Raw genomic sequence first — 25,023 nt, forward strand, 5'->3', positions numbered from 1 at the left:
TTTCTTCATATTGCTGTTTGTAAGTGGTTGTTTTAACTACCTACTGAAATTCTAAGTCAAATGACTGTGTTAATTAACTAGATGGTTTGCTACAGCCCCCCCTTTTTGTTAGTTAAAGAGATTTTAATCATGGGCTGAATAAAAAGCGTAGAGAACAAGAAAGGAATACAAGAAATACATCTCAGATGAAACTGATGAATTAAAGTGCCAGACCAGTTTACTGCAGATGATGTACTTTTTTCCTCTTTGTAGTGTTGTATCATGTACTTGGGATAATATCTCTTCCCATAAGTCAAAGTGAATATTTTCTGCTTGTTTGTAATAGACTTGAAAATGTGGGTCATAAACAACTCACTCATCACATTCTTTTGCTGTTAGCCTTTTTTTTATTTATGTGGGAGGGGGAGCATTGAAGCACTTGGGAAAAGGTATCTTTTCTATTTTTTGTGCTATTTTCTGGTTACATCATATCGTGTTTAAAGTTTTTAAAAACTAGCTAGGATAGTTTAGCCTTGAGAAGAGATTGGCCCAGACTATGGTGCTGTTTAGTCACAACATAGGTGATGTGGAGGGAGAGGAGGCATGTGGGCCATGTGCCCCTCTTCCCCTCCCCCATTTGCTGCTTGGCTTGTACTGAGCATGCTCACATGGACTGAGCAGGGTCAGTAACACTGCTGAAGCCAGCTGCCCTCACTCTGCTCCTCCCTCTCTCCCCCCGCCACTAATGCAGACCCAGGTTGTCTCTGGCACAGCCATATTGCCCAAGGGGAAGTTTGAGGAGAGGCTGTGCCCCAGGGAAGTACAGTCCTTCTGGGCCTTAGGACACTGATGTGCTCTTTGATGTTGTTGCACTGTACAGTCTAACAGCATAGGAATTTGAGACCACTGTTGTGTTTGACAGCCAGGTGGAGATCTCAGTGAGCTCACCAGTATTGAACTTCTTCAGACTGTCATGACTGTAAAAAGCCACAACAGGATAGTGCATCGGATGGGGAGGCCAAACAGTCTTCGCTGCCAGAACAGTTACTTCCCGTGGACATTTTCCAGAGGCAATGCCAAAATCGTGCCTTTTACAGTGGATACAAGGCTTGACCACAAAACTGAGAGAGATTTATAGGTGGAGGTGGCGAATCATAAAACAAAAATCGGATGAATTTTGGTCTTAAACTAATTCTTTCACTTTTTTGATTTTACACACATTTTCTTTATAAGATTGCTGTGCTGTTTCACTTTGTGTGGCATGCCTGAAGCATTGACTAGAAGTACAGTAGACTGACATCTTTTAAGTTTGTTATCGTTCACCATCTACAGTGCTGAACAGTTTAACAAATATGGCACTTTGGTAAATAAAGTAAATAAGTTTCTAGTCTTTGTGTTTGCGGAGAAAAGCCTGAAAACATGAACTGGGTGTATCTTGAAGGCTGCAAAACCAGGAGGCAAAAGAAACCCAAACTGTATTATTTTATTATATAATTTTATATTGTTTGGGTTGTCAACACTGTAGGTCTCTCTCTCTTTCTCTTGCAAAACTGTTTCCATTGTAGCATTCTATTTTCACACACAGATAACTTTCCCAAACTTCCACGTTTTGTGATGGGTGAGAGGAGAATCAGCCTCCAAGTTTGATTTTGGCATGTCTTTGCCAAAGTGCCACACAGTAGGGAACCGAGGCGTCTGTGAGCTTGCAACATTGTAGCTTCTGTGGTTGGACAGAACACATCAAAAACCATCTGACTTCTGTGCTATGGCTATGTGGAACGTAGAAGGCTGTTTAATTAAAGTCCTTGGTCGAAAAGGTTACGTAGAGGAAAGAGTTTGAAAATCATTACCTTAGCAGCTCAGATCTATGCAGAAGATCAACCCAGTATTATTTAGTGTTAACTATTGTTTATATTGAGCTACAGGCAAAAATATACTAGGCACTTTCCAAGTAAAGCAAGCACAGTCCCTGTCCCAGAGTACTCATGATTATTGCGCAGGGCTCCAAGTGATTACTCTACCATTTAATGCAAAGAATATGAAAATGGTGCTCAGTTAGCTTAGTGTGGAAGATTGTGATAAGATTTTAATAATATGGACTTTACGTGAAAATTTTGCTTTCATGTCAGCAATTAACACTTGCAAAAGGTTTAATCCATATTTATTGAGCATGTTGTAATACTGGCACCTGATCAGAATAATAAAGTGATGTGTATGGAAAATGGGGTTTTTCACCTCACTACATGTTAACTTTTCTTATTATTTTTTTAGTGCTGAACAACAAGGTTTAGCCTAACTTAAAATGAGATGTGATTATTCCTTCAGAATGGTGCTATTCAAAATTTTCATTTGTGTTATATTAGATATCCTTTTTAAGTACTTGTAAGATGATGCTGTGGTGAAATGTTTAGGTACTGCAGAGAAATCAAAACCATTTTTGATTATTTGCTTGGTGCCTGCAGGTTTTTGCAAACTGAATGGGTTGCAGAGCACGGAAAAAGCATTTGCAAAGTCTGCAGTAATGTGTAGGATAGTGTGTGTATGTAAATATATATACTGAGGGGTGTGAATTCTTATGTGCACCAATCTGTTGTGCACGAACTGGCCCGTGAAGATGCTGCTGGTGTGCCCTAAAAGTTCCCTAATGTGCATTAATATAGTACAGTTTTAATATTTTAATGAACATTAAGCAACTTTTAGGGCACACCAGCTGGGTCTACACAGGCCAGTTTGTGCATAACACTTTGATGCGCATTAAAATTCACACCCCTCTGGGGCACACTGCCCCATTATGTGGACAAGCTCGAAGATGTATACACGCAGGCAAACACCAGGCTCCCTCACCCACCCCTAACACTTCCCAGGCTTTTCTGCATGCACCACTTCAGGCTTCCTCCATTCACCCTGCAGAAAAATCCTTTCCTTCCCTCCTCTCTTCACCACCATGTGGGAAAATCCAGTCTCACGTTACCTCCCTCCACCTTCCCCTGCTGTGATCCCCCTTCCCCCAGGTTTTGCACTGCTACTTTCATCCCACCTAGCTCCTAGAAAGATCTCAGCCTGTCAGGGAACAGGAAGGGATTTGCTGCTCACTTCTTTGTGCTCCCTCTGGGGCCCTGCCATAGCTGATACAGAACAGGTATGTTGTGAAGGTAAGGTTGCCAGCATCCAGGTTTGTCCTGTAGTCTCCAGGAATTAAAGATTAATCTTTAATTAAAGATTATGTCATGTGATGAAACCTCCAGGAATACATCCAAGCAAAATTGGCAAGCCTACTGGATGGTGCTATGCTCTGAGGACTGGTCTGGCTACGCTTCACTGCTGGTCCTACAAAGGAGGCTGCCGGCTGACTGCTTGCAGCAGAGCTGGGGCTGTCATCAGCTTGCTGCCTCCCTGTGAAGGGCCAGTGTCCTGCATTGCCACAATGCAGCCTAGGGGTGTTTTTCCAGCAAAGTGAGACTGGGTGGGAGGGGACAGGGTCCCTGTGGTAGGAGATTTCTCTCCTCATTTTAAAGAGACATAACATTATTGGAATCCACCATTAGTGGTCCTACACGTCATTGCTTCTGTAGGCCGAGCTCTTTCCACACACTGGGGCTCTTTGCATTCCTCCATTCCTCCCGACAAGTCTCCCATCCTCCTCTATTTCATCCTGCAATGCCAACTCACTCCTTCATGCCAAGGGTTCGATGTACTCCCCCATTTCCCCTACCCATACCAGAGTCTCCTATTCTACTCCTATACCAGCGGCTCTGTGAGTCTCCCATACCTCCCCATACTATTGCCACCTATTTTCCCTCATGCCAGGTGCTCTGTATGCCCCCTTTCTCCCCATGCCAGGGTCCCCCATTCCTCTCCTCCCAGTATACCCGAGGCTCTGTGTGCACCTTCACATTCCCCCTTCCTCCCACCATTCTTATTTCTTTTCCTTCTGCTTAGAAGATAAATCATTCAGGATGTCAATATTTTGATCTGTATTGGGATGATGGGCAGAGCTGTGATGGGTGTATTGTTCTGTAGGAAGGTGTTAATGGCTGGCACCAATCAGTTTTTTGATCGACAATTACAGAGGTTGTTGAAGCTACTGGGTCTGCTAGCCATCTCCATGGGGCTCCCTGTGTTCCCCATTTCCCCTTCTGGTTTTCTGATTTTTACCAAAATCAGGAAGGTTGTGCCCACTGATACTCAGAACATTCCCAGAAAGTTTGGAATTAATCAGGTGTAGAGTTAAAATGTTATCAGTGATGCCATTGCGTTGTATGTAAGACTTTGCCTAGCCAATTACTGGAAGTCACTAAATGTTGCTATTAAAGATAATGTTTTATGTTCTGCATATCTGAATGTTACAGCAGGTACAGCTTGGATAAATGCTTCTCATCAGCTGTGATGGATTTTTTTTTTTTAGAAGCTGAATATGTCATCAGAAAAGTCTGTTTTGCTTGAGTCTCTCTCACTGAATCATTTTCTCAGGTATAGCTGCTGCCTGCAGGTTATACTCATATAGGGAAACAAAAAATTACATGGTGCTAAAAACATTACAAGACAGATACACTTGTCTTTCAAATGCTAAATTGGTTAGGCTCAGCCAAGATGACTGGTTTTGAGGCCTCCTGGGAAATTTCCCTGTACACTTGTGGGTCAGTCTAAGCCTTTGTGCCACCATTCTTCTCTCCTACTTTTCAGTACCTCCATCCTACTCTCCTCCGCCTTCTCCCACCACCCCAAAGTCTGTGTCCATTTTTCTACTCCAGGGCACCCAGGGTCCTAATCTGGTTTCAAGTTAATTTTTATATGCATTCTATCCCAATGTTTGTCATTCTCATTTCTTACGACAGAGTTTCAGCAGGAAAGAGCCAAAGAGTGATTCTTGTTTCTCAAGTTTCACTCTCCAAGGACACACTCTTTGGTTTATTCCTGAGCCCAGGCCTCTAATCCCATCAAGGCCAGTTCCATCCCTTGGATTTGGGATTGTCCTGTATCATGATAGCTTAGCTGCTATCGGTACCTCCCAGGCTCCTGTGCAAGGACATTCATCCTATAGAAAATAAAATGTTAAAGGCTTCATATATTTATATATATATATATGAATGCATATATTTAAAAATGTACTTTGGGAATCCATGGGATTCACATCTGAATGCCTGCTTGTGTCATAAATGCAAGCCCATGTATCATAGAATCATAGAATATTAGAGTTGGAAGGGACCTCAGAGGTCATCTAGTCCAACCCCCTGCTCAAAGCAGGACTAACTTCAGCTATATCATCCCAGCCAGGGCTTTGTCAAACCTCAGCTTAAAAACCTCTAAAGATGGAGATTCCACCACCTCCCTAGGTAACCCATTCCAGTGCTTTGCCACCCTCCTAGTGAAAAACTTTTTCCTAATGTCCAACCTAGACCTCCCGCCCTGCAACTTGAGACTGTTGCTCCTTGTTCTGTCATCTGCCACCACCAAGAACAGCCTAGCCCCATCCTCCCTGGAACCCCCTTTCAGGTAGTTAAAGGCCGCTATCAAATCCCCCCTCATTCTTCTCTTTTTCAGACTAAACAAGCCCAGTTCCCTCAGCCTCTCCTCATAAGTCCTGTGCTCCAGCCCCCTAATCATTTTTGCTGCCCTCCGCTGGACTCTCTCCAACTTGTCTACATCCTTTTTGTAGTGGGGGGCCCAAAACTGGACACAATACTCTAAATGCGGCCTCACCAATGCCGAATAGAGGGGAATAATCACTTCCCGCATCCTGCTGGCAATGCCCCTCCTAATGTAGCCCAATATGTTATTAGCCTTCTTGACAACCAAGGCACACTGCTGACTCATATCCCCAGCTTTTTATCCACTGTTACTCCCAGGTCCTTTTCTGCAGAGCTGCTGCCTAGCTCGTCGGTCCCCAGTCTATAGCTGTGCATGGGAGTCTTCCTTCCTAAGTGGAGGACTTTGCACTTTTCTTTGTTGAACCTCATTAGATTACTTTTGGCCCAATCCTCCAGTTTGTTTAGGTCCTTCTGTATCCTATCCCTACCTTGCAGGGTATCTAACTTGCAGGGTTAGAGATTAACCTTACCGCCGGAGAAATACCATTTGCAGGTAAGAAAAATAGCTATAGCCTTCTCTTTTTCTCTAAATAAAATATATTAATGTTATCCCCAAGTAGAAATAAGAGTTTAAAATTATTTGAACAAAAGGATTGTTACATGAAGCCTGGTGTAAATAATATGGTGGGTCAGTAAAGGTCTGTGTGGTAAGTAATATGTAGTGACAAATACCTTCAGGTGAAAGCCAAGTAGATAAATATAAGTTTCTTCAGCACCTGCTTTCTTATCTAGCCTTTTGAGATTATCATTAACAGTTTCCTGTTTATCCTTCAGTTAAAATGCTCGCCTCACCTTGAAGAAGCTGATTGTTCTGTGGGAAGACTCATTATGAGCTGCATCTCACTCCCTCTCAATAAATGGGCAATCAGCCCTGAGGTTTTATTCCCAGTTCTGGATTGAATGGCTGCTTTATGTCTCAAACCATTTTTTAAACAGGTGGCTATGACCACTGAATATGTTTGCTTTAAAAGTAAATATACAGCTCTAGGTGGGTTGCTTGTTTTTTGTTTGTTTTTTGTTGGGTTTTTTTGCACCCATTTTAAGATTAAAACCTTGAGGTGTCCCAGGGGGGGTTATGGTTAGCTAACACTATGCATACTTAGCACACAATAGGAAATATGGGGACTTCTCTCTTTTGCTTCAGCGACTTGAGCGGCTTGCTTAGCAATCCTACAGTGCTATGCTGTAAGAATCAAGACTTTGGAGCAGAGCCAGCAGTGGTGTTTGGAAGCAAGGTTACTAATGACTCCATCGGCTTTTTTTCTTCTGGCCTGGCACAGGTAGCAAAACCAACATGTCTGAACGTGTTTGGCACATAAGTCGCATCAGCGTCCCACTTCCCCCTGCTGAGGGAAAGCAGGCAAGATTGGTTTGCCCATTCCTGGAAGCCCTGCAGGTGTCCAAGGCTCTGAAAGAGTCCCAATGGTGTGGGTGTGCTTGAAAGAAAAATCCCCAGTGACTTCACTCGACTCTGCTTGTGGTGGTTACTCACAATGAAGTCACTTTTTTTTTTTTCCAGCTTTGCACGTTCAATGCAACATCTGCCTTTTTGCATATGAGTGAAACTGCAGCTCAGGACTGACTCAGGGAGCTTTCTCTGCAGAGAGTTTTGGTGAGTAAACTGAGATAAAGAGGAAGCTGGGTTAATCCAATAACTCCTCCCTGAAGGGCAGGTGCCAGCAAGGATGGCTCAAGATACAGAACAGAGGAAGTGCCTTGTTGACACAGGCGATCAGTGCTAAGTGGCAGAAATTGATATAATAATATTAGTTTGGAGAGCAAAGCCCAATCTTGCAAGCCTGCTGAATTCCCCCTTTCACAGTGTATGAGCTTTTTAAAACTACCTCCAGTTGATCTGCCTCCCTTTGCAATGGGAGTTCACAGCTCTCTCATTGTCTCACAACGGTTGCATCACTGCAGTACAACTTGGACTATGCCATGTTAGTGTGTGAGGATTATTAAAATAAACTCTGACACACACTTAGCCATCCTGGGGAAAGATGGTTATCAAGGATTTATTTCATACAGTTAATTCTCTTAAACATTGCATCATTAGATATCTTTTGTGATTGACGTTGAAGTCCTGTGGGGCTAATGACTGTTTATTGTCAAGGAAAATTCATATGGTAAATGGTATAGGGAAACATGCCACTGCTTTGATAGGATATTCTCCAGTTGCTGGTTGGAGCAAATCTTGGACTTGATCATGTGCGCAGGTGGGGGGAAGTGCATTAGAAGAGTCACCAGGTTGTAGAGGGAAGGGGCATTAAAGGCATGAGCGTGAGGTAAGAGGGCTCCTCAGTACTGTATAGAGCCACTCGCTAGTTTGGGATGTTGGTGCTGGAGCTCGGAGGCCTTGCAGGAGTACCAGATTTCCAATGGCTTCTGAACAATCCATTTTCATGGTGTGCATAAGAGCACAGAGACTGGGCATGCCTGGAGCAATGGTGCAATTTCCTCCAACACAGCTCTTTTGACATGTGAAAGGGGCTGCGGGCGAAGGTGCCAGCTCGATGTGCTTTTCACTGCATTGTGCACTTGCTTGCAACTCCCCAACTTGTCCCATAAAGGCTTTCAGGACTGGACCCCCGAACATTGGGGTTCACTTCAAGGACACCTCCTTGCAGCATTTTACGTGGTGAAGTCAAAGACCAGTGCTGATTTTATGCTTTTTGGAGGCAATGGGAGAATTACTTAAACATATCTGCTTCTTCAGTCACCCTCAACCAGTAAACTCTTGCTCTTCAAACTTGACTCCTCATTGGGCCACCACTACTCTTGTCTCTTTCTACCTGGCAAGGGCATGACCAGGCTGTCAGAAGTTGTGCCTAACCGTTGGAGCTGTGGAGGTAGCCAGGCCTAGTGGTTAGAGTGGAGCCAAGATGGAGTCAATTATGAGGACCATGGGACCCAGAGGTGTAGTTAAGAGCAGAGCCAGTGAGCATAAGCCAAATGCCGAAGCCAATGGGTGTGCTGGAGACGTGATCAGGAAGCAGAGCCAGGGGTCTGAGCCAGAGGTGTCAAGGATGGAGAAAGGCAGGGGCTGAAGCAGGCACAAGAGCAGGAGCTGGCACAAGGAGCAGTGCCAAGCGCAGCTGCAGGCGTGCAATGTGTTGAGCAGCCAGCAAGTTCTAGGCTGTTGCTGGGTCAAGTGGTAGCTAGCTCACCCCTCTACCAATCAAGAAGTGCAGTCAATCAGGCAGCTCCTGCCAGGATCAGCTATGTCCAGTGTGTTGCTAGGAGACTGATTCTGCTGAAGCTAGCTCCCTGACACTATTTCTGTCCTTTCCATCTTCTTCCTCTTTAACAAGAATAATTTACTTGCTGCTCCCAGCCACAGCAGATTGACCACTGAATGAGGGGCACCACATGTGGGCCCACATCCCTAGGAATGGCTCTGGATGTGATTCAAAATAATTATTAAAACTTGTTGGAACCATAAATTAATCCTCCCTCTCTCTCCTCCCAGGTCTCTCCCATTTCCTGGATTATTGTTGCCAGGTTACCTTTCACTGCCTCAGTTGTTAGGCAAAGTGGATTGGTAAAGCAGGTTGAAATACACAAAATGATTTGTAAATATTTTATCACTCAAAAACTGCGAGTTTGTTTTGCTGTTGTTTGGGAGGACCTTAGATTTTTTGCTTGCTGGGAGGTCTCCTTGAAGTGAACCCAATGTTCAGGGGCCCAGCCCTGCAAGCCTTTATAGGGCATGGGCTTGGAATGGCTGTTGGGTATTTCTGGAAGTGTTCATGAATCCCAAAATAGTCACAGATTTTGCCATGTATGATTTTTCATCTGAAAATTTGTGCCAGATGCTGTTTGCCATTGATTATTCTCCGTATTTAAAAAGTTTCAGTCATCCAGTCAAGAATCAGATGCAATACCATATGATGTAGGTAACCAATTGCGTATCATGAATAATGAATAGCTGAGGTGTATAGTCCTTAAACAACCTTTTAGCTGAAATGTGTTTACATGGACTATTTGGCAAATAGTTACATATACATTTGTAGACATCAGGACTGGGTCATGAACAATCTGCAAACAGAAAAAAAGGAGAAATTAGCAATTTATAATATTTGCAATGAATAATTTCACCAGCCCTAACCATACATTAGCTGCACTTCTAGGTCGTGAGACTACCTGACATGGTTAAACTTGGGAAGAGATCTTGAATACATTGCTTCAGCAAACTGGTACATTATTTACACTGGCAAAGTTCGCAGCTGTAGGGAAACCTATCCCAGGAGGTGTTAATATGGGCATGGTCAGCATTGGCTTGGAGTTTATATAAAATGTATATTCAGGAGATTATTGGGCACAAAAACAGACTTTGAGTATAATATAAATTTTAAAACACCTATGAATATTTGATTACACAGTCTGCTGAAAATATTCTACATATTTCTCTGGAAAAGAGAAGTTGGCTTGTGCCATGGAATGACCTACAAATTGTCCATTGTCCCTCTGGCCTGGGCTATTAAGAGGAAAGAGCTATTTTCATTAAAAAAGCCATACCAACTTTTACATTTATTTAAGATGTTAATAATAAACCTTTAGTGAAGCTTCGTAGTCTATTCAAACTGTGTTCCTCCCCCACAATATCACTGCCTGTTAGCATTACGTTTGTAATTTCACCCACACTATTCATGCACTGACACGAACAATTTGGGCTCTAGCTGTTTCATGATAGGTTTGGACGCGAGTTTTGGAAGAGTCATTGGATCAATGTCACAAGTCAAGGACATCACAGGATAAATGATGAAATGTTACACGTGTTTCATAGTAAATAACCTATCCTCCCAGAAGCAGGCCTCTACATTAAGTTCTTAAAAGCTAAATCTCCTTAAGCTCCTAATGAAGTCTGTGGGAATTTTGGCGGATTAAGGACTGCAGGATGAGACCTTAAACATACTCTGGGAACCCTCTTGACTTGAATAAAGGCTCTTCTTTTTTATATACTCCTCCTTTTTTGGTGCAGGTTCTTTTCTTCTTTCTCCCCACAAAAATTTGCCGATAGATTCAGGGAGTAACTTGTTACTACTTCTTTTTTGGCACCTTGTTTTCCTATATTTACCTCATGGACCATATTGGTCTATTGTGCCATGATTATGGATCCCCTGTTTTCTATTAGTGCTCTGTGAAGTCTTTTTGGCTTCTTGTTTCAGTCTCAAAGGCCCTGATTGTACACATCCTCCCTATGCAGCAGGATTGGTGGTGGTGTTTCATTGCATGGTGCTGATTTCAGTGGAAGTTCCACGCCGAGAGGCTTTGTAGGGAAGCCCCAAATGTTATGACAGTGGTTCTCAAACCATGGGGCAGGCTCCCAAGGGAGGCGCAAGCTGTGTGCTATTTTTTTTAATAGCTCAGGCTAGAGGTGGCTAGAGCTTGTGCAGAAGGGCTGTAGACATCTGGGAGATGGGGATAAAAGGGGCAGCTGGAGCCCTGCTACTTGGGCTCTCCTTCTCCCCACCCAGTCCCTCACTGGGAGGCAGCCAATGCTCAGGGTCTCCTCTTCCCCCTGCTCCCACCCAATCCCTCACTGGACAGCAACCCTAACCCAGGATCAGGCTCTTCTCCCCCGTCCCCATCCCTCACCTGAAGGTGGCAGGCTTCTGGCTGTCGGCACTGGGGTGGCAGCAGCAGTGCAGAAGTAATGGGGGCAATGGGGCACTACGTATGCTGTGAAAAGTGATAGTGATGAATATCACTTTCCACATCGCCACCAGTGCTCCTGCTGACAGCAATGCTGCCTTCAGAGCTGGGTGCTCAGCCAGCAGCCGCTGCTCTCTGCTCTGCCGTCAGAGCTGGGTGACGGTATATGTACGCGTGTGTGTAAATTACTACCGACACAAGTAAGGGGGGGCCCAATGAAATAAGTTTGAGAACCACTGCCTTATACAAATATTCATCTGAATGTTCACACAGGTGCTTTGTTATCTGCCCAGCCACTGACCTACTAACACACCAATCCCCCAAGTCAAGGATATTTATAACACAAACAAACATGAAAATCTTTGAGTCCATGACTCTTGCAGCAGTGGTGACAAATATACGACCTTACTGATACTAAAAGATGACCTTGGGAGCAGCTTTTATCATTTATATGCTACAGTGTTGAGAAAGAAAGGAATCGGGAAAATGTATCCAAATAAATTAGACTGGAAGATTCTTTCCCCCCAGTTGTAATACATCTTTTCTCATTTGTGGCCAGTGAGAACGTGTTTGCTTCCTGTGCTTAGGCTTAGTTGTTATCACTCATTTACAGCTTGCTCTTGCAGTGCATTGACTCAATGGGAGTTGGGGGCACTCATCACCTTGCAGGATAAAACCAATTGACGATGCCATTAAGAAGTGATTCATTTGTACCAGACTTGTTTTACCATGTTATTGCCCACCCGGGAATAACACTCAGTCTTAGAGGAGGTGGACTGATAAATCCAGTGCATTGATTTCCCAACAGCAGTATCTTCAATGGCATAATAAAAAAATATTTCCTGTTGGAATAGACATCAAATCTTGCAGTGAAATAATGGGTTCAAACTGTCAAAAATGCAATGTCTGGACTATCTCAGGTAGGATCTCCTATAAGAACATAAAGTATCCTGTTGGAAGCAAAGCAATCAACTCAAGCCTTTATTACTTTGTGAAGCTTCTTCTGAAGTATAAAAAAATTCCTGAAGCATTTTAAAAGCAAAGAGAAATACAATTAAGTTAAAATGATCTAAGACCAGATGCATTTGTTACAGGAGGCAATACCATAGGCTGAAAAACCCTCAAACAACCTTGTATGCTCTTCTAAATGGCATCCTAGGAAGATGACTAAGGTTAACTTTTAATTTGAAAGGAATAGGAGGCACTTATTTTGGCCCTTGGTCTCTGCTGTAGTCAAACCTAACAGCAAAAAACACCAAGCTTTCCCATAAAGATATATTAGCTGAAACTCAAACTCCACCAAATGAGACCTTTATACTTCCACCTGCACATAATGGCTCTAATAAACACGTTATCAGCTCATGAAAATGATGGTAAACAGGTGACTGGAGGATTTGATAAGTCAGCAGCAAAGATTAACAGTTTTTTCTCAGGGAAAAGCTGTGAGAGATTCCCTTACTTAAAACAATTGCAGCATGTGAATTTACTGCACTTAAATCATTACTGGCAATTAGTATGTGTCAGAAAGGTTGCAGCTGTCTCCAATTACAGGTAGAGCTTTTGGAACTTGAACTTAATTGTAAGTGAGATAGTAGGAGGCTGAACAATACATGCTAGGATGAGGAAACTCCATTCAGAAAGGAGAACAAGACCTTATGATCTGGTTTGGTTTTGGCAGCTTTCTTGGTATGGACATATTGTTAGGATGAAAGACAAATGAATTACGAAGTTTATTTTCAAAGGAATGCCACTACAGGGTTAGTGATCACCCAAAAGCTTCAGTAGTACAATCAGATCACCCATGATGGTCACAGAGCGACCACCCACTCAGACCATCTTAAGGGGCTAACTAGCGATCGATCCAAGTAGTGCTCAACTTGCACAGAGGTGACATCCCTTTGGGGTTTGCCTTGATGATAATGATGGTCAGCAGGGCATGTGGGGCAAGGCTGCTGTCCGTCATGCTGTCCCCTTACAAACTCACCTGTGATTTCCCTGTTAGCATTATCTCTGCATCGACTCCTCCATGTGTGGAAAAACCCCTTCTTGAAGGGTAGTGAATGTTATAGTGCTGCCAATCCTAAGTAGTCAAATGAGAGAGGTCCCCACAAATCATAAGACTGATTTAAAATCATATGATTTCATAAATAACAAACTTAGGGCCTTTTTGTTGGAGCATTTAGGGTTTGTGTTTCCAAGCTTTTCCCCATGACCCTGAGGGCTAGAAATTTACAGCCTTTTAAATGAAAGCTGAGATGCTCACCTAATTATCTGATTGAAGTTGCTGGGACTATAACAAAAGCACCAAATAGAATGAGAATGGGCAATGCTGCAGTTAGGGGAAACTGGCTTGGGGACTGCAGGAAGTGCACAAACTGGGGAAACCAGAAGGCTGGGCTTTGGCACTAGGTCTCAGTGAGCAGGCTTGTCTCTCTGTGGAAGGCTCAAGATCCATGTAGATTTCAGGAGACTGGTATATTTATAGGGCTGATTCCCCTGCCTGCTCAGTAGGGGACAAACCCCACCATGGTGCAATTCAGAAGAAACTGTGGCATAAACCGTCTAAAGTTTCTGATTGGATTTTTCACGTCCTGCTGATTTTGCCACAGAAAGGAAATATGACCCTTATAGTGTCTTGTGGAAGGAAATACAGCCTTTTGTATGAGAGAGAGTTTAATGTTCTTTCATCTGCAGAGCTCCAGTAATCTGTTCCACTTTCTCACTGCTTATGCATCATACTAACTTTCAGCAGTGTAGTATGGTAGTCTTACTGGGACACATCATTACAGTCCTAAATAAGGAAATCCTGCCTTACTCCTTTAGTATCACATCCTTTCTTAATGTTGTTTTCCTTTAGTTCCTATATTTACACCAATTTAGGTAGTCTCAGAGCAGTGTATGGGCATACAGATACAATGTGGCTTATTAGTTAGAGCAAGGGACTGGAAATCAGTATTTTGTTCTAGGCTCAGCTCTGCCTCTGACTTGCAGTGTGCCACTGTACACCACTGAAACTCTATCCTTCTGTAAAAAGGGAATAATAGTATCACTATATACAGCTGTCCTGCAGCTTAAGTGATTAATGTATGTTAAATACTTAGAAATTCTCAAATTAAAAGTGCTCTCTAAATATATATTATTGTTATTATCTTAAATTTCAGTTTCGGGGCATGACAATGTATATCAGCAGTGAGAGAAATCTTCTTTTCTCTATCAAGCCAGACTTCTGTATACCTCAGTGAGGCAATATTACCAACTTCAAGGAATTGACTGGTCTCAAAAAACAGGCAACTGGCTTAAAAACATGGTGATCTCTACAAATAATATGTATTTTAACCTTCTTCTTTTTCAAGCCTTTTAGTTTTCAAGCTTTTCTTTGCAACTTCAGGAGCTAGAAATTACTTTATTTTAAAAATGAAAGAGCAGATTCTAAGAAACACATGATTACAGGAGCTGGGGCTTTAAGAAAACCAACCAAGTTTGCGAGACTTGTGATAAAAATGGTGAGAGTTGGCAACATGTGAAGTCACCTCTTGTCTTTTTTTCTCCCAAAGATGGTGTAAGCAGGAAGGGATTTATGTGTACAGAAACTTCCTTATTTATAATGTTTAATTTTAACATCCCATCTTGTCTCTTTGTGCATGAACAGAGGTACTACAGAGTATCCCTAATTGCCAAGCTGATGTTTTTGAAGCCTTATGACATCTTTTCAGACTGCTTTTTCTAAAAATAGGTCTGGTGAAAAGATGGATTTTTATTTTCACAGGTTTCATACTCCCCTTTGTGGGAGGTTGTCCATGTTTTGTTTTCCCTTCCCCACCTCTGCCCTCCACCCCATATTTCCTTTACAATGTCTTCTCTGTATTTGGGCAACTATAGCTGGGCTACAATCGACTCCAAAAGTCCCCTCGACAGAGATTTGCTTTTAACAACCAATCCTTTCGCAGCAGATTTTTTTTTTAAAACCCCTCCACTGGGAACAGCTGTCAGCCCACATAACTAGTATGTAATGAGGGAATATATTCAGGTTTTACTTAACTCACTTTCACATGTTTTTAGCATATTATTATTTTTTAAATTCTGTTGTTAAGTCCTGCCACCAAAGCAAATGAACATTGTTGTCACCATGTCTCAGATCTTTTCATACGACAGAAGCTGAGATTGTTGGGTACAGCACAACCTGCACTACTGTTCTAATTAGCTATGTGTAATCTTGATGGATTACATTTAAGGTACTCTATACATAAATCTAGTCACACAAGAACAAGAGCTGTGGAAAAAGAGCCGCATTAGCTGTATACTTTTCACATTCCTTCTCTTACAGCTTCCGGGCTGTCAAGATATGGCAATTTGAAAGAAGGTGATTTCAAATAATTAGGAGTTAAATTTTTAAATGTTTCACTGAAACTCATTTCAAAATCCCTTCATCAAAAGGGGAAGGTACTTTAAAAATTGAGATTCTGCTCTGAAAAGTGACTGTAAACATAACATCGTGGAGTTCCATATTTATTGTCTCTAAATGGTTTCCAGAGCAAATTTTTTGATTGATATGTTTATTAAAAGTGTATCTTTAAAAATTCTCTACCAGGCAAACTCAATTTGATATTTACTCCTGATTGTGCTTCCTTTGAATCAAAGGTAAAACCCCTACTGACTTCATTGAGAGCGGGGTCTGAAAGTGAAGTGGTAGTCTTTCTGGCTTTGCATCATCAAATTCCCCCTTTAGTTGCACCTCTTATTTCTGAACAGATATAATTAGGGAGAGAATTTGGTCCTGCAATTTAGTTATTCCTATTAATGATTTCATGATGCATCAATCAGAATAAAATCCAGCTCACTCTCTCTGAGCACCATTGGCCTCACAAGGCTAACAGGAATATAAAGAAGTTAACCACAGAGGTACAAAATTCCTGCCCTCCTTCCCTCCCATGGCACTTCTACCCTACTCTATAAAGCTACACCATAAAGCCAGCTTACCTGATTACTTAGAGATTCCACCAGTGTAAGGACAATCCCCTGGCAGTGAAGAGCCAGTATAGTAGTTCTCTACCACTCTTGCTACAGCCCTAAGCACATGAATCATTCATTCTATGGCTGTCAAAACAGCTCCGCAAGGGGAGGGGTAGGCAATTGGTCACAATTTAGAGCAACTTGCAGGTTGCTCTAAGTTGCACCAGGGGCTGATACAGACCCAGGATCAAGGTGGCTTAAAGCCATGTTTTGTTCCCCCCCATTTCCTGCTTCTGTATTAATCACAGCTCAGCCAGACCAGGGGATCAGCAGATGGACTGAAATTGACTGAAATGCATAAAGTTAGGCACCTAACTTCATATTTAGGCACTTTAATTAAAAATCTGCCTAACTTTCAGGGTTGCTGAGCACCAACTACTGTGGATGTTCTGTATCTTGGAAAACCAGGCATCTTTTTTTAGGTGACTAAATGTGGATTTAGGTGCCACCCTTCAGGTCCCAAGTTTAAAATGTTGCCTCAGGGAGCAGCGCTGATCAGGAAGAAGGTACCATTTTAAAGTGGTCAGTTTTCAGAGAAGAACAGCACTTTCAAATTAATACAAAGAGAGGGAATTTCCTTTCAAACCAGAGTGAGAGTTAGCAAGTCTGCAGCTGTCTTGGAGTCTGTGGTTTACTTAAGTATTTTTAATGTTCTGAAGGGTCTATCTATTGATAGAGCTAACAGGCTCCTTTGCCAACAATACACTGATGACACTCAGCTGTATATCTCATTTCCTACAGATGCAAGCAGTTTGCTATCACTAAGATTGCACAATGCCAGCCAAGAGATCACTGCCTGGATGAAGAAGAGCTGACTCTAACTGAAATTAGGCAAGCCCAAAGAGAGGCTGGTAGAAAGGGGAAAACGCTTTGGAGAACTAGTCAGGACCCTTACCTCCTCTCCTGCTGAAAGGATATGCCTCCTGCTTTTCATTTGTTAAAGGGTACAAAGCCTTGTGGTCCTGCTGGGCTCATTACTAATCCTGTGTGCCCAGGCTGCAACAGTAACAAGAATGCCTTTTTCGGCTGTTAAGTATTTTTGACTTTGCTTCTTCCTCTCGGGTGAGGGTCTGCCCATAGTGATCCATACAGCCATCATCTTTAGACTGAATTATTTAATCAGGGCTGAAGATGGAAATAATATAGAGACTACAGCAGCCAGCATCCTAGTGGGATGAGCCACTATCACTTGTGAGCTCTTATCTCTCTTGGTTTCCAATCTGGCACCAATTCAAAGCCTTGGTCCTGCACTTCAAAGCTATCTGTGGATCAGAACCCAGCTTACATCAGTGACTGCATCTCCATTCATGATCCATTAAGACAGCTAACAGAGGTTAGATGAAACATAGACAGCTGGGGTTAATGCATTCATAGTGATATGGTAGCACAGACTGCCGCAGACTTGTGACAAAATCTTATGACTTCTAGAACATGCTGCAAGAGCCACTTTCCCTGAAAAGCTTCTCCACCATAACTGGAAGGATTAAAAAGGATATGGAGCTGGTTTTCAGCAGGGCTGTCCATCCAACATCTTTAACTGAAGCAACGGGACCTGCTGTGCCCAGCACCTCTTAAAATCAGGCACACACATACCCCAAATAGAATCAAGCTTCCTAGAATCTATGAAGAGCAGAGAAAACCATGACATTCCTTCAGGCCCTTGGTGTGCAGAAATAAATTGCTCATGTAATGCTTAGATATTACAGAGATAGCTTGTTAAGCTTCAGAACTTGGCATCTTTTTGACCATGAGCTCAGTAGAATGGAGAAGCACAGGTTTTGTCCATGGTCAGAAATAGTTATTTTCATCTTTGGAATACTTAAAAGTTGCCCTCTTTTCTTCCATGTGCATACCCTGCCACGATTGACTCTTTTGGGGGTTTAGGCTGGGCTGCTGGAACATGCTTTAGTCCTCCTGACCCTTGAGAACAATTCATAGCTTGCAGGTGAGGCACAAAACAAAATCACAACTGTTCAAAAAGACTTGGTCTGAGAGCTGGTGATGCTAATACTCCTTGGTTTGCATGGAATGCCTATAGTCTCTAGTCCTCAGACCTTGAAGTGCACTGTCTAGATGAATCTAGGCAGTCTTTCGTATACACTGATCTATATTAGTTAAAGCTTTAAATATTAGTCCTCAGACCCTGAAGTGCACTGTCTGTTGATCCACTAAGGACAACAAATGCTGCTGGGCTTGGCGCTATTGATCATCTCTTGTTATAATTCAAATCTGTATCTGTATCCAGATTTCACAGTGGCCACTGTCTTTTCTAATGAGGTCCATGAAATTGGACAACCAGTGAAACACATGTCTGACAGCCACTGACATTTGGAGAGTTTGAAATCAAGATCTAGATTTTGTGTCCAGGGCCAGCATTTAATTATAATTAATATTCCTGCAATATGCTGATTGTAACAATATATTTTTGTTTATTTCGTTATTTAAGAGATGGACCTGAACTAGAACACTGGAGCTGAGCCTTTCCTCCTTCATTTCACAAACTGTAGTAAATCATGACTCTGGATTCGGATGTGGATCTTGAGGCTTCAAGGTGTGGACTTTTGCTTTTTAACTGGCTGAACCAGAACTGAACCATGGGAAAGTTTTAATTTGGAGCTCACAACACAAACTCATCTCTAATTAACGTATAATGTGCCACGTGGCATAAAACCTTATTTTGTAAGATATTGACAATCAGCCCTCTAAGAACACACAGTACTTCCGAGGCCAAATTCACTAAGGTCTGCAGGGTTTGAGTGATGTTTAAACGCATGCCTACATTCCAGTCAGAGAGATGACTGCAGTATATAACATGTAGGCTAGCCACTTGAGTACATACCCAGGAGCCCAAGTGGGCTTCTTCAGATTGTGCAGCTGCCTATGCTGTTGCAACTTCACTACTATAGTTATTTCAGGCTCGCTAGATCAAAGATAGCTCCTGTATGTCTGTATGTGCTGCAGTCACATCCCTGGTTGCAGTGTAGATATACCCAAACTGGAAAGAATTTGGATAGATTCTCAGGGCTCTACTCATAGGGATGAACAAAACCCTTGAAAAAATGCCCCTCCCCATTTTAATAAAAGAGATGACATTTCTGGAGGAAGTCAAACTTAATTTTTTTTGCTGTTGCTTTTCCTTGCTTAGCATGTGAACAAATAGTTGAAACATCATCGATACAGGACAGATTTCTATTCTTCTAATATTCCAGTCTTCTTCTGTAGCATCGTCAGCAGTTTGGAAGCATTAAAGTGATATGGGCAGATTATGCTTAGCCTTGTGCAGGGAAGGGTGGTGGTAGGGAGTTGGGCCCTAGGATCCTTTACGCAATCATGCTCTTCTCAACCCAAGGGTCAGCTACATTTGCAATCTCTGTGCTCAGGGAGTGCAATATAACTCTGTCCTAGTGCTGCCAGAGGCAGAAATCACCCCCAAAGTACCCACTCTTTCTCCATCTTCACACCAGTCCTTATAGCTAATAGACCACGGAGGGGGGCAGACCTCCACTCCAAAGGAATGTTGCAGCTTGCAATATCTCTATCTTGTTGGCACAAGAACAAATGGATATAAATTGGCCATGACCACATTCAGTCTGTAAATTAAAAGAAGGTTTCTAACCATTAAAGAGGTGAGATTCTGGAAGTGTCTCCCATTACGAGATGTGGCGGCAAATAATTTAATTACTTTTAATAGAGAGCTGGATAAATTTATGAGTGTGATTTCATGATGGGGTTGCTTACGATGGTAGGAGGAAGGGTTCAGCAGTTCTGGGGTTCACTTCTGGTTTATGTCATATGTTCCTAAAGCTCATGCTTCAGGGTTACAGTGGACCACCTGCAGGGTCAGGAAGAAATTTTTTCCCCTCCACGTATTCTGTTTGTTTGTTTTTAATCTCATTCCCTTGACACATCAGGAATGGCCACAGTTGGCGATCGGACATTGGGAGTGATGGGCCAGGGCTCTGAAGTGGGACCAAGCACTATCTGTCTCAGGTGCTTGGCTGGGTTGTTCTTGTTCATATACTTGGGGTCTAACTGATTGCCATATGTGGGGTCAGGAAGGAATTTTTCCCAGGTCAGATTGGCAATGACCTCTGGAATTTTTCACTTTCCTCTGGGGTGTGTGGATCCCTTGCTAGGATTATCTCAATATTTCTCAATCACTTCCCTGACATTGTGGAGGCCTCCGGCTGGTGCACCTTGGTCTAGTCTTCTGTGGGCTGTAATACTTTTGTCTAATTTTGGTTGTTGGGTTTAGTGTGTGGGTACTGGGTGGTGTTGCTGGCCTGTAATACACAGGAGGTCAGACTAGATGATCTGTGAGTCCCAGCTGCCCTTAAACTCTATAACACTATCTACTTGTATCTGCACCACTCCATATAGGTGAGGAGGGTCAGGGAAAGTGTTCATTTACACCCCATTCCTTCTGGAGGTTCCATGGTGGCAAAGGCATCGCCACACAGCCCCCAAAGCAGACATGAATTCAAATAACACATCCTTCCCTTGTGTTACCTGTACTACTCTCCAGGTGGTACATTCTTGGACATCCTTAACCAAAATTTGGTGTCTTTATGGAGAGAAAGGATGGCCCAGTGGTTAGAGTGCTAGCCTGGGACTTGAGACCTAGGTTCAATTCACTGCTGTGCTCAGACTTCCCGTGTGAGCTTGTGCAAGTCACTTCATTTCTCTGTTCTTCAGTTCCCTATTTGTCAAATGGGGAGAATAGCACTTCCCTACCTCACAGGGTTGTTGGGAGAATATGCACACTAAAGATTGTGAGGTGCTCAGCTTCCATGGTGATAGAGGCTTTATCAGTACCTCAGACAGATTTATTGCTTTATATATTAGAAATAGGGTGAACAGATGAGTCTGGATACTTTCACATTTGGACAGGCATCTGGTAGGAAGGTATTTTTACCTTTGCTAGCCTGCTGCTATGCCAGGAGGCCCTGCCTTCTAGAGAGCTTTTTTCCCAAATGGATCATTTGAAGGAGCAACATTGCTACACCAGACAATACTGAATGGCTGGCATTGAGTCACAGTCTATGGAAGCAGTACTTAACGTAGAGGCAGTGATTTTTTAAATGATGGGTGCATCTGCTGACGACTAGGTATTAACAAGGCATGGTTAGGGCTTCTGTACTTTCCTCCATCAATCCATTTCTGAAAACCATATAGCTGCTGCCATGCATACAGCATCTTGCATCTCATTGAAAATGTCCCTCCAAATCAGCAAAATTATTTAAATACATTATTTTTATTAATTTATTGTATGAAATATTTTAGAGCAAATTCCTTTGATGTGTGATATCCTAATCATACCCGCAGGGCATTAGCAGGCACAAGGCACATCTGAGTATCTCTAATTCCCTAGTGGTGTGATTATATCGCATAATATTCACAACCCCCTGGAGCTTCTTTACTGGTATAAATAAATCAATTATTTAAGTCAAATACTTTGATCATTAGAAGCTGCCAGTGAGTGCTAGGATGCCTGAGCTGTGCAATTCACAGGGAATGATCTTGTCTCTCAGAATGCTGAACAGCCAGCCAGTCTGAGTGCTAGCCCCACTTCACTTCAATCTGCTTTATAAATTAGATTGGAAGTCAGTTTCTAATACTTCACCCTGGATAGAGAGGTAGAGAAACCTTACATGGGTGGAATTATGAGATATTACTGCCAGCAGATCCTTTTATCGTTTAACATCAGTGTCATAGGTTAAATATGGGCTACTGTTCATATTAGCTAATAGCTATTATACAAGAAACTGATGCAGGGATACCTGCGAAGGCACCATGAACCTGATTCACACATGTTACACCATATTCACTATTATTTGCACATATGGGTGAAAAGGAATTTTGAGTCACTTGGGATGTATATAAAATTAGCATTTTATATCTTATTATTGAAGTGCTAATTGCTCCTTGTAACTTTTTTTTGTGCAAATTGAATGAGTCCTATTTGCATTGACATGGAACGGCTGTATTACCTTGCAGCACTTTCATTAAGAAGAGGCAGCACAGACTTCATCAAGGAAAATTATGGCTAATTGTGGAGATAATTAGTCATTTAACTAATATTATTTAAAGTAGAGCAGCTAGGCTGTAGTTTATATTGTATTAGCCTGTTTTTAAATTCATTTTTATGAATAGCTTTGGCTTGTGGACATTTTATAAATACAACCCTCTTTTCTAATAATTCTTTCTCCCAACTTCTGTTTACCTGGGTTTTTTTTTTCCCCCTTAATGTAACTCAAAACAAAATAATGGGATGTCTGCTCTATGCTGTTGCAGACCATTCACCTATATGGTGAACAGTAACTCTGAAAGAGTGAAATAGATAAATATATCTAAGATAGTAAATGTACAGGTTGTTTGGTGCCCATAGACCTAATTCAACAGCCAGGGTGTCTAAAATAAATGTTATGCATTTTTGGAGACATTATAGCTAAAACATTCCTTGTCTAGATTTTTCCAAAGTTCTCAGGACAGGGAAACTCTACATAGGAATGAGAGGTAGCATGTGAAATGTCAAGGGGATTATTTTTTAATGAGGAGGAGGGAGATGGGGAAAAGCAGGCTAAAAATTGGGCTGAAAATTGAAGGCTAGTTTTGACATTAACTACACTTATTTTTGAGGCCTCACCTAAGAGAGCCCTGCAGCAAACTTCATGGATCTGCACTAGAGTATTCAAATGTTTGCCACAGTGTAAAAGATTCAAAGGCAGATCCGTAGATAGAACTTTGGGCAGCATGCCCTCTCGCTACAGTCAGGTCATACAGATTTAGGGCTTGGGCCTCATATTTTTTCAGTGCAGTGTCAGATATGGGCAGCTTGCAAGTTACATCCCAGGGTAGTATGACTTGCAATCTATGTTAGGAAACATGTTGTGTTAGGTTGGGAAATAGATTGGGCAATATGTCAGGCACTTGTGGAAATGCATGTTCAAATGTATGTGTTCAGAAATTAGTATTTTTAAAGCAATTGATCTAATGGACAGGTTGATATATATATATGTGTGTGTGTGTGTGTGTGTATAATATCCACACTTTTATCAAAAATCCTGCATTCTCATCTTCAGAAGAAATTTCATAAAGAAACTGCTTGCGCAGATTCTTAGGAATGTAGTCTCCTCAAGTGTGTATGCAGGGGAGGGTAATCAGGACTTGTACCTCAAATACACATACTGAATACTTGTCCAGCTGTGCAAACTATTGTAAGAATGAAACAATGCAGCAGCCAAAGACCTTCTGATTTAGACCTAAGTGTGCTAACGAATAAGTGAATAGGTGTATTGGTCAGACCTAAAGACTAGATAGAGGCACCTTCAAATTGCTTTGTTCTGCCCTGTACATGCTCTAAGCTAATTTTATGTGAAAAATGTGGATTGTCTGGATCTCAACTATATCCTGTCCACCAAGGTACCAAACTAGAAATACCTGATTTTGATGCTACTTGCATCTTTTTATCAAGTCTGAAACAAATGAGTCATGCAGGGAGTTGGGCAAAACTAGTTTTGTGACAACATCAGCAGTTGCACCTGCTTTTTCCCTTCATAAAACGCCTTCCACCCCACTCACTGATATCAGTGTGAGGGGAAATCTCTTCTCTTCCTGCCAACTTTTTTTTTTCCATGTAGCTTTCACTTCTTGGAATTTCACCCTAGGTTTTCTTTCCTAGCCACACTAGTGGCTACTTGCTCCTACTTAATCTAACAAGCCATCCATTGAGGCTACAAACTGCTCTATCATCAGTAAAGTTTCTGTTCATGTACAAAGTACCAGGTAGTGGATGGGCAGGATTATAGTGTAAAATTTATGGGCAGGGCTGAAGTAACACAACAGGATTGGTTGTAATAGAGGTGAACCCCACCTAGTACTATTTACAGTGAGTGTGAGGATGGTGATGCTGGGGGAGGAGGCAGGAGAACATGGTGACGTGGGAACTTTGGAAATGTAAGGGTTTTTGTGTTTTAAACAGAAGCTGTGGTTAGGTGATAGGAGATTGTAGGCTGCCTGATGAGATCCGGCAGAGGGATACAGGAAGCAGGAACACCACTTGTCTCCATTGCTGACAGGTGGGATTGCATTGTTTATTCTCCTCTGATAGTCCAAGCTGGTCCTGGAGAGGAGCTCAGCAGAAAGAGGAGCCCTTCTGGTAAATGAAGACAGCTTCTATCTGCAAGCCCAACCAAAGTCTCTTCTACAATCTCCTATTACCTTACACTCACACTACTTTGTACATGAACAGAAACTCTCTGCCCTGGCTATCAGGATTGGGGCACTTTGTTTTGGAGCAGCAGGAGGAAGTTTTTGCAGGTGGTGGTGGTGGTGGTGTTGGCATTGTACCTTTTCTATGGCTAAAGAGAAAGCTTCCTTCCAAAGGGCTGTGGGCCAGGCACTTTTCAAAAGCACAAAATCAACATGAATAATGTTAAAAGTTAATAGACTGAAGTCTAGTGTGTGAGAAATCAGGTGGAGAGGTGCCCCCCTAAGAGAACTTGCATGCTTAAAATGTTGCTTTAAAAGAATCAGAGTTTACTGATGTTAATTTGTCCAAGGTGGAGCAGGAGGAACAGGTTACTGAAATAGTTCCTATAAGTTCAGGAAGTTGGTTTAAGAGCAGAATAAAAGGAAATAGCTTACATAAAATTTGCTGTACTGGAAAAGACCAACAGTCCAGGCCATCTAATCTCACATGCTATCTTTGTGTCCTGTCATGAGCAAAACAGAGGAAGGTGTAAAAACCTCGCTGCAAGGGCCACACTGACACTAGTCTGAAAGATGGGGA

Source organism: Emydura macquarii, unplaced genomic scaffold, assembly GCF_026122565.2.
Source record: "Emydura macquarii macquarii isolate MOO-44397 ecotype Brisbane River unplaced genomic scaffold, CSIRO-AGI_Emac_v2 contig_1027, whole genome shotgun sequence".
NCBI classification, from domain to species: domain Eukaryota; kingdom Metazoa; phylum Chordata; order Testudines; family Chelidae; genus Emydura; species Emydura macquarii.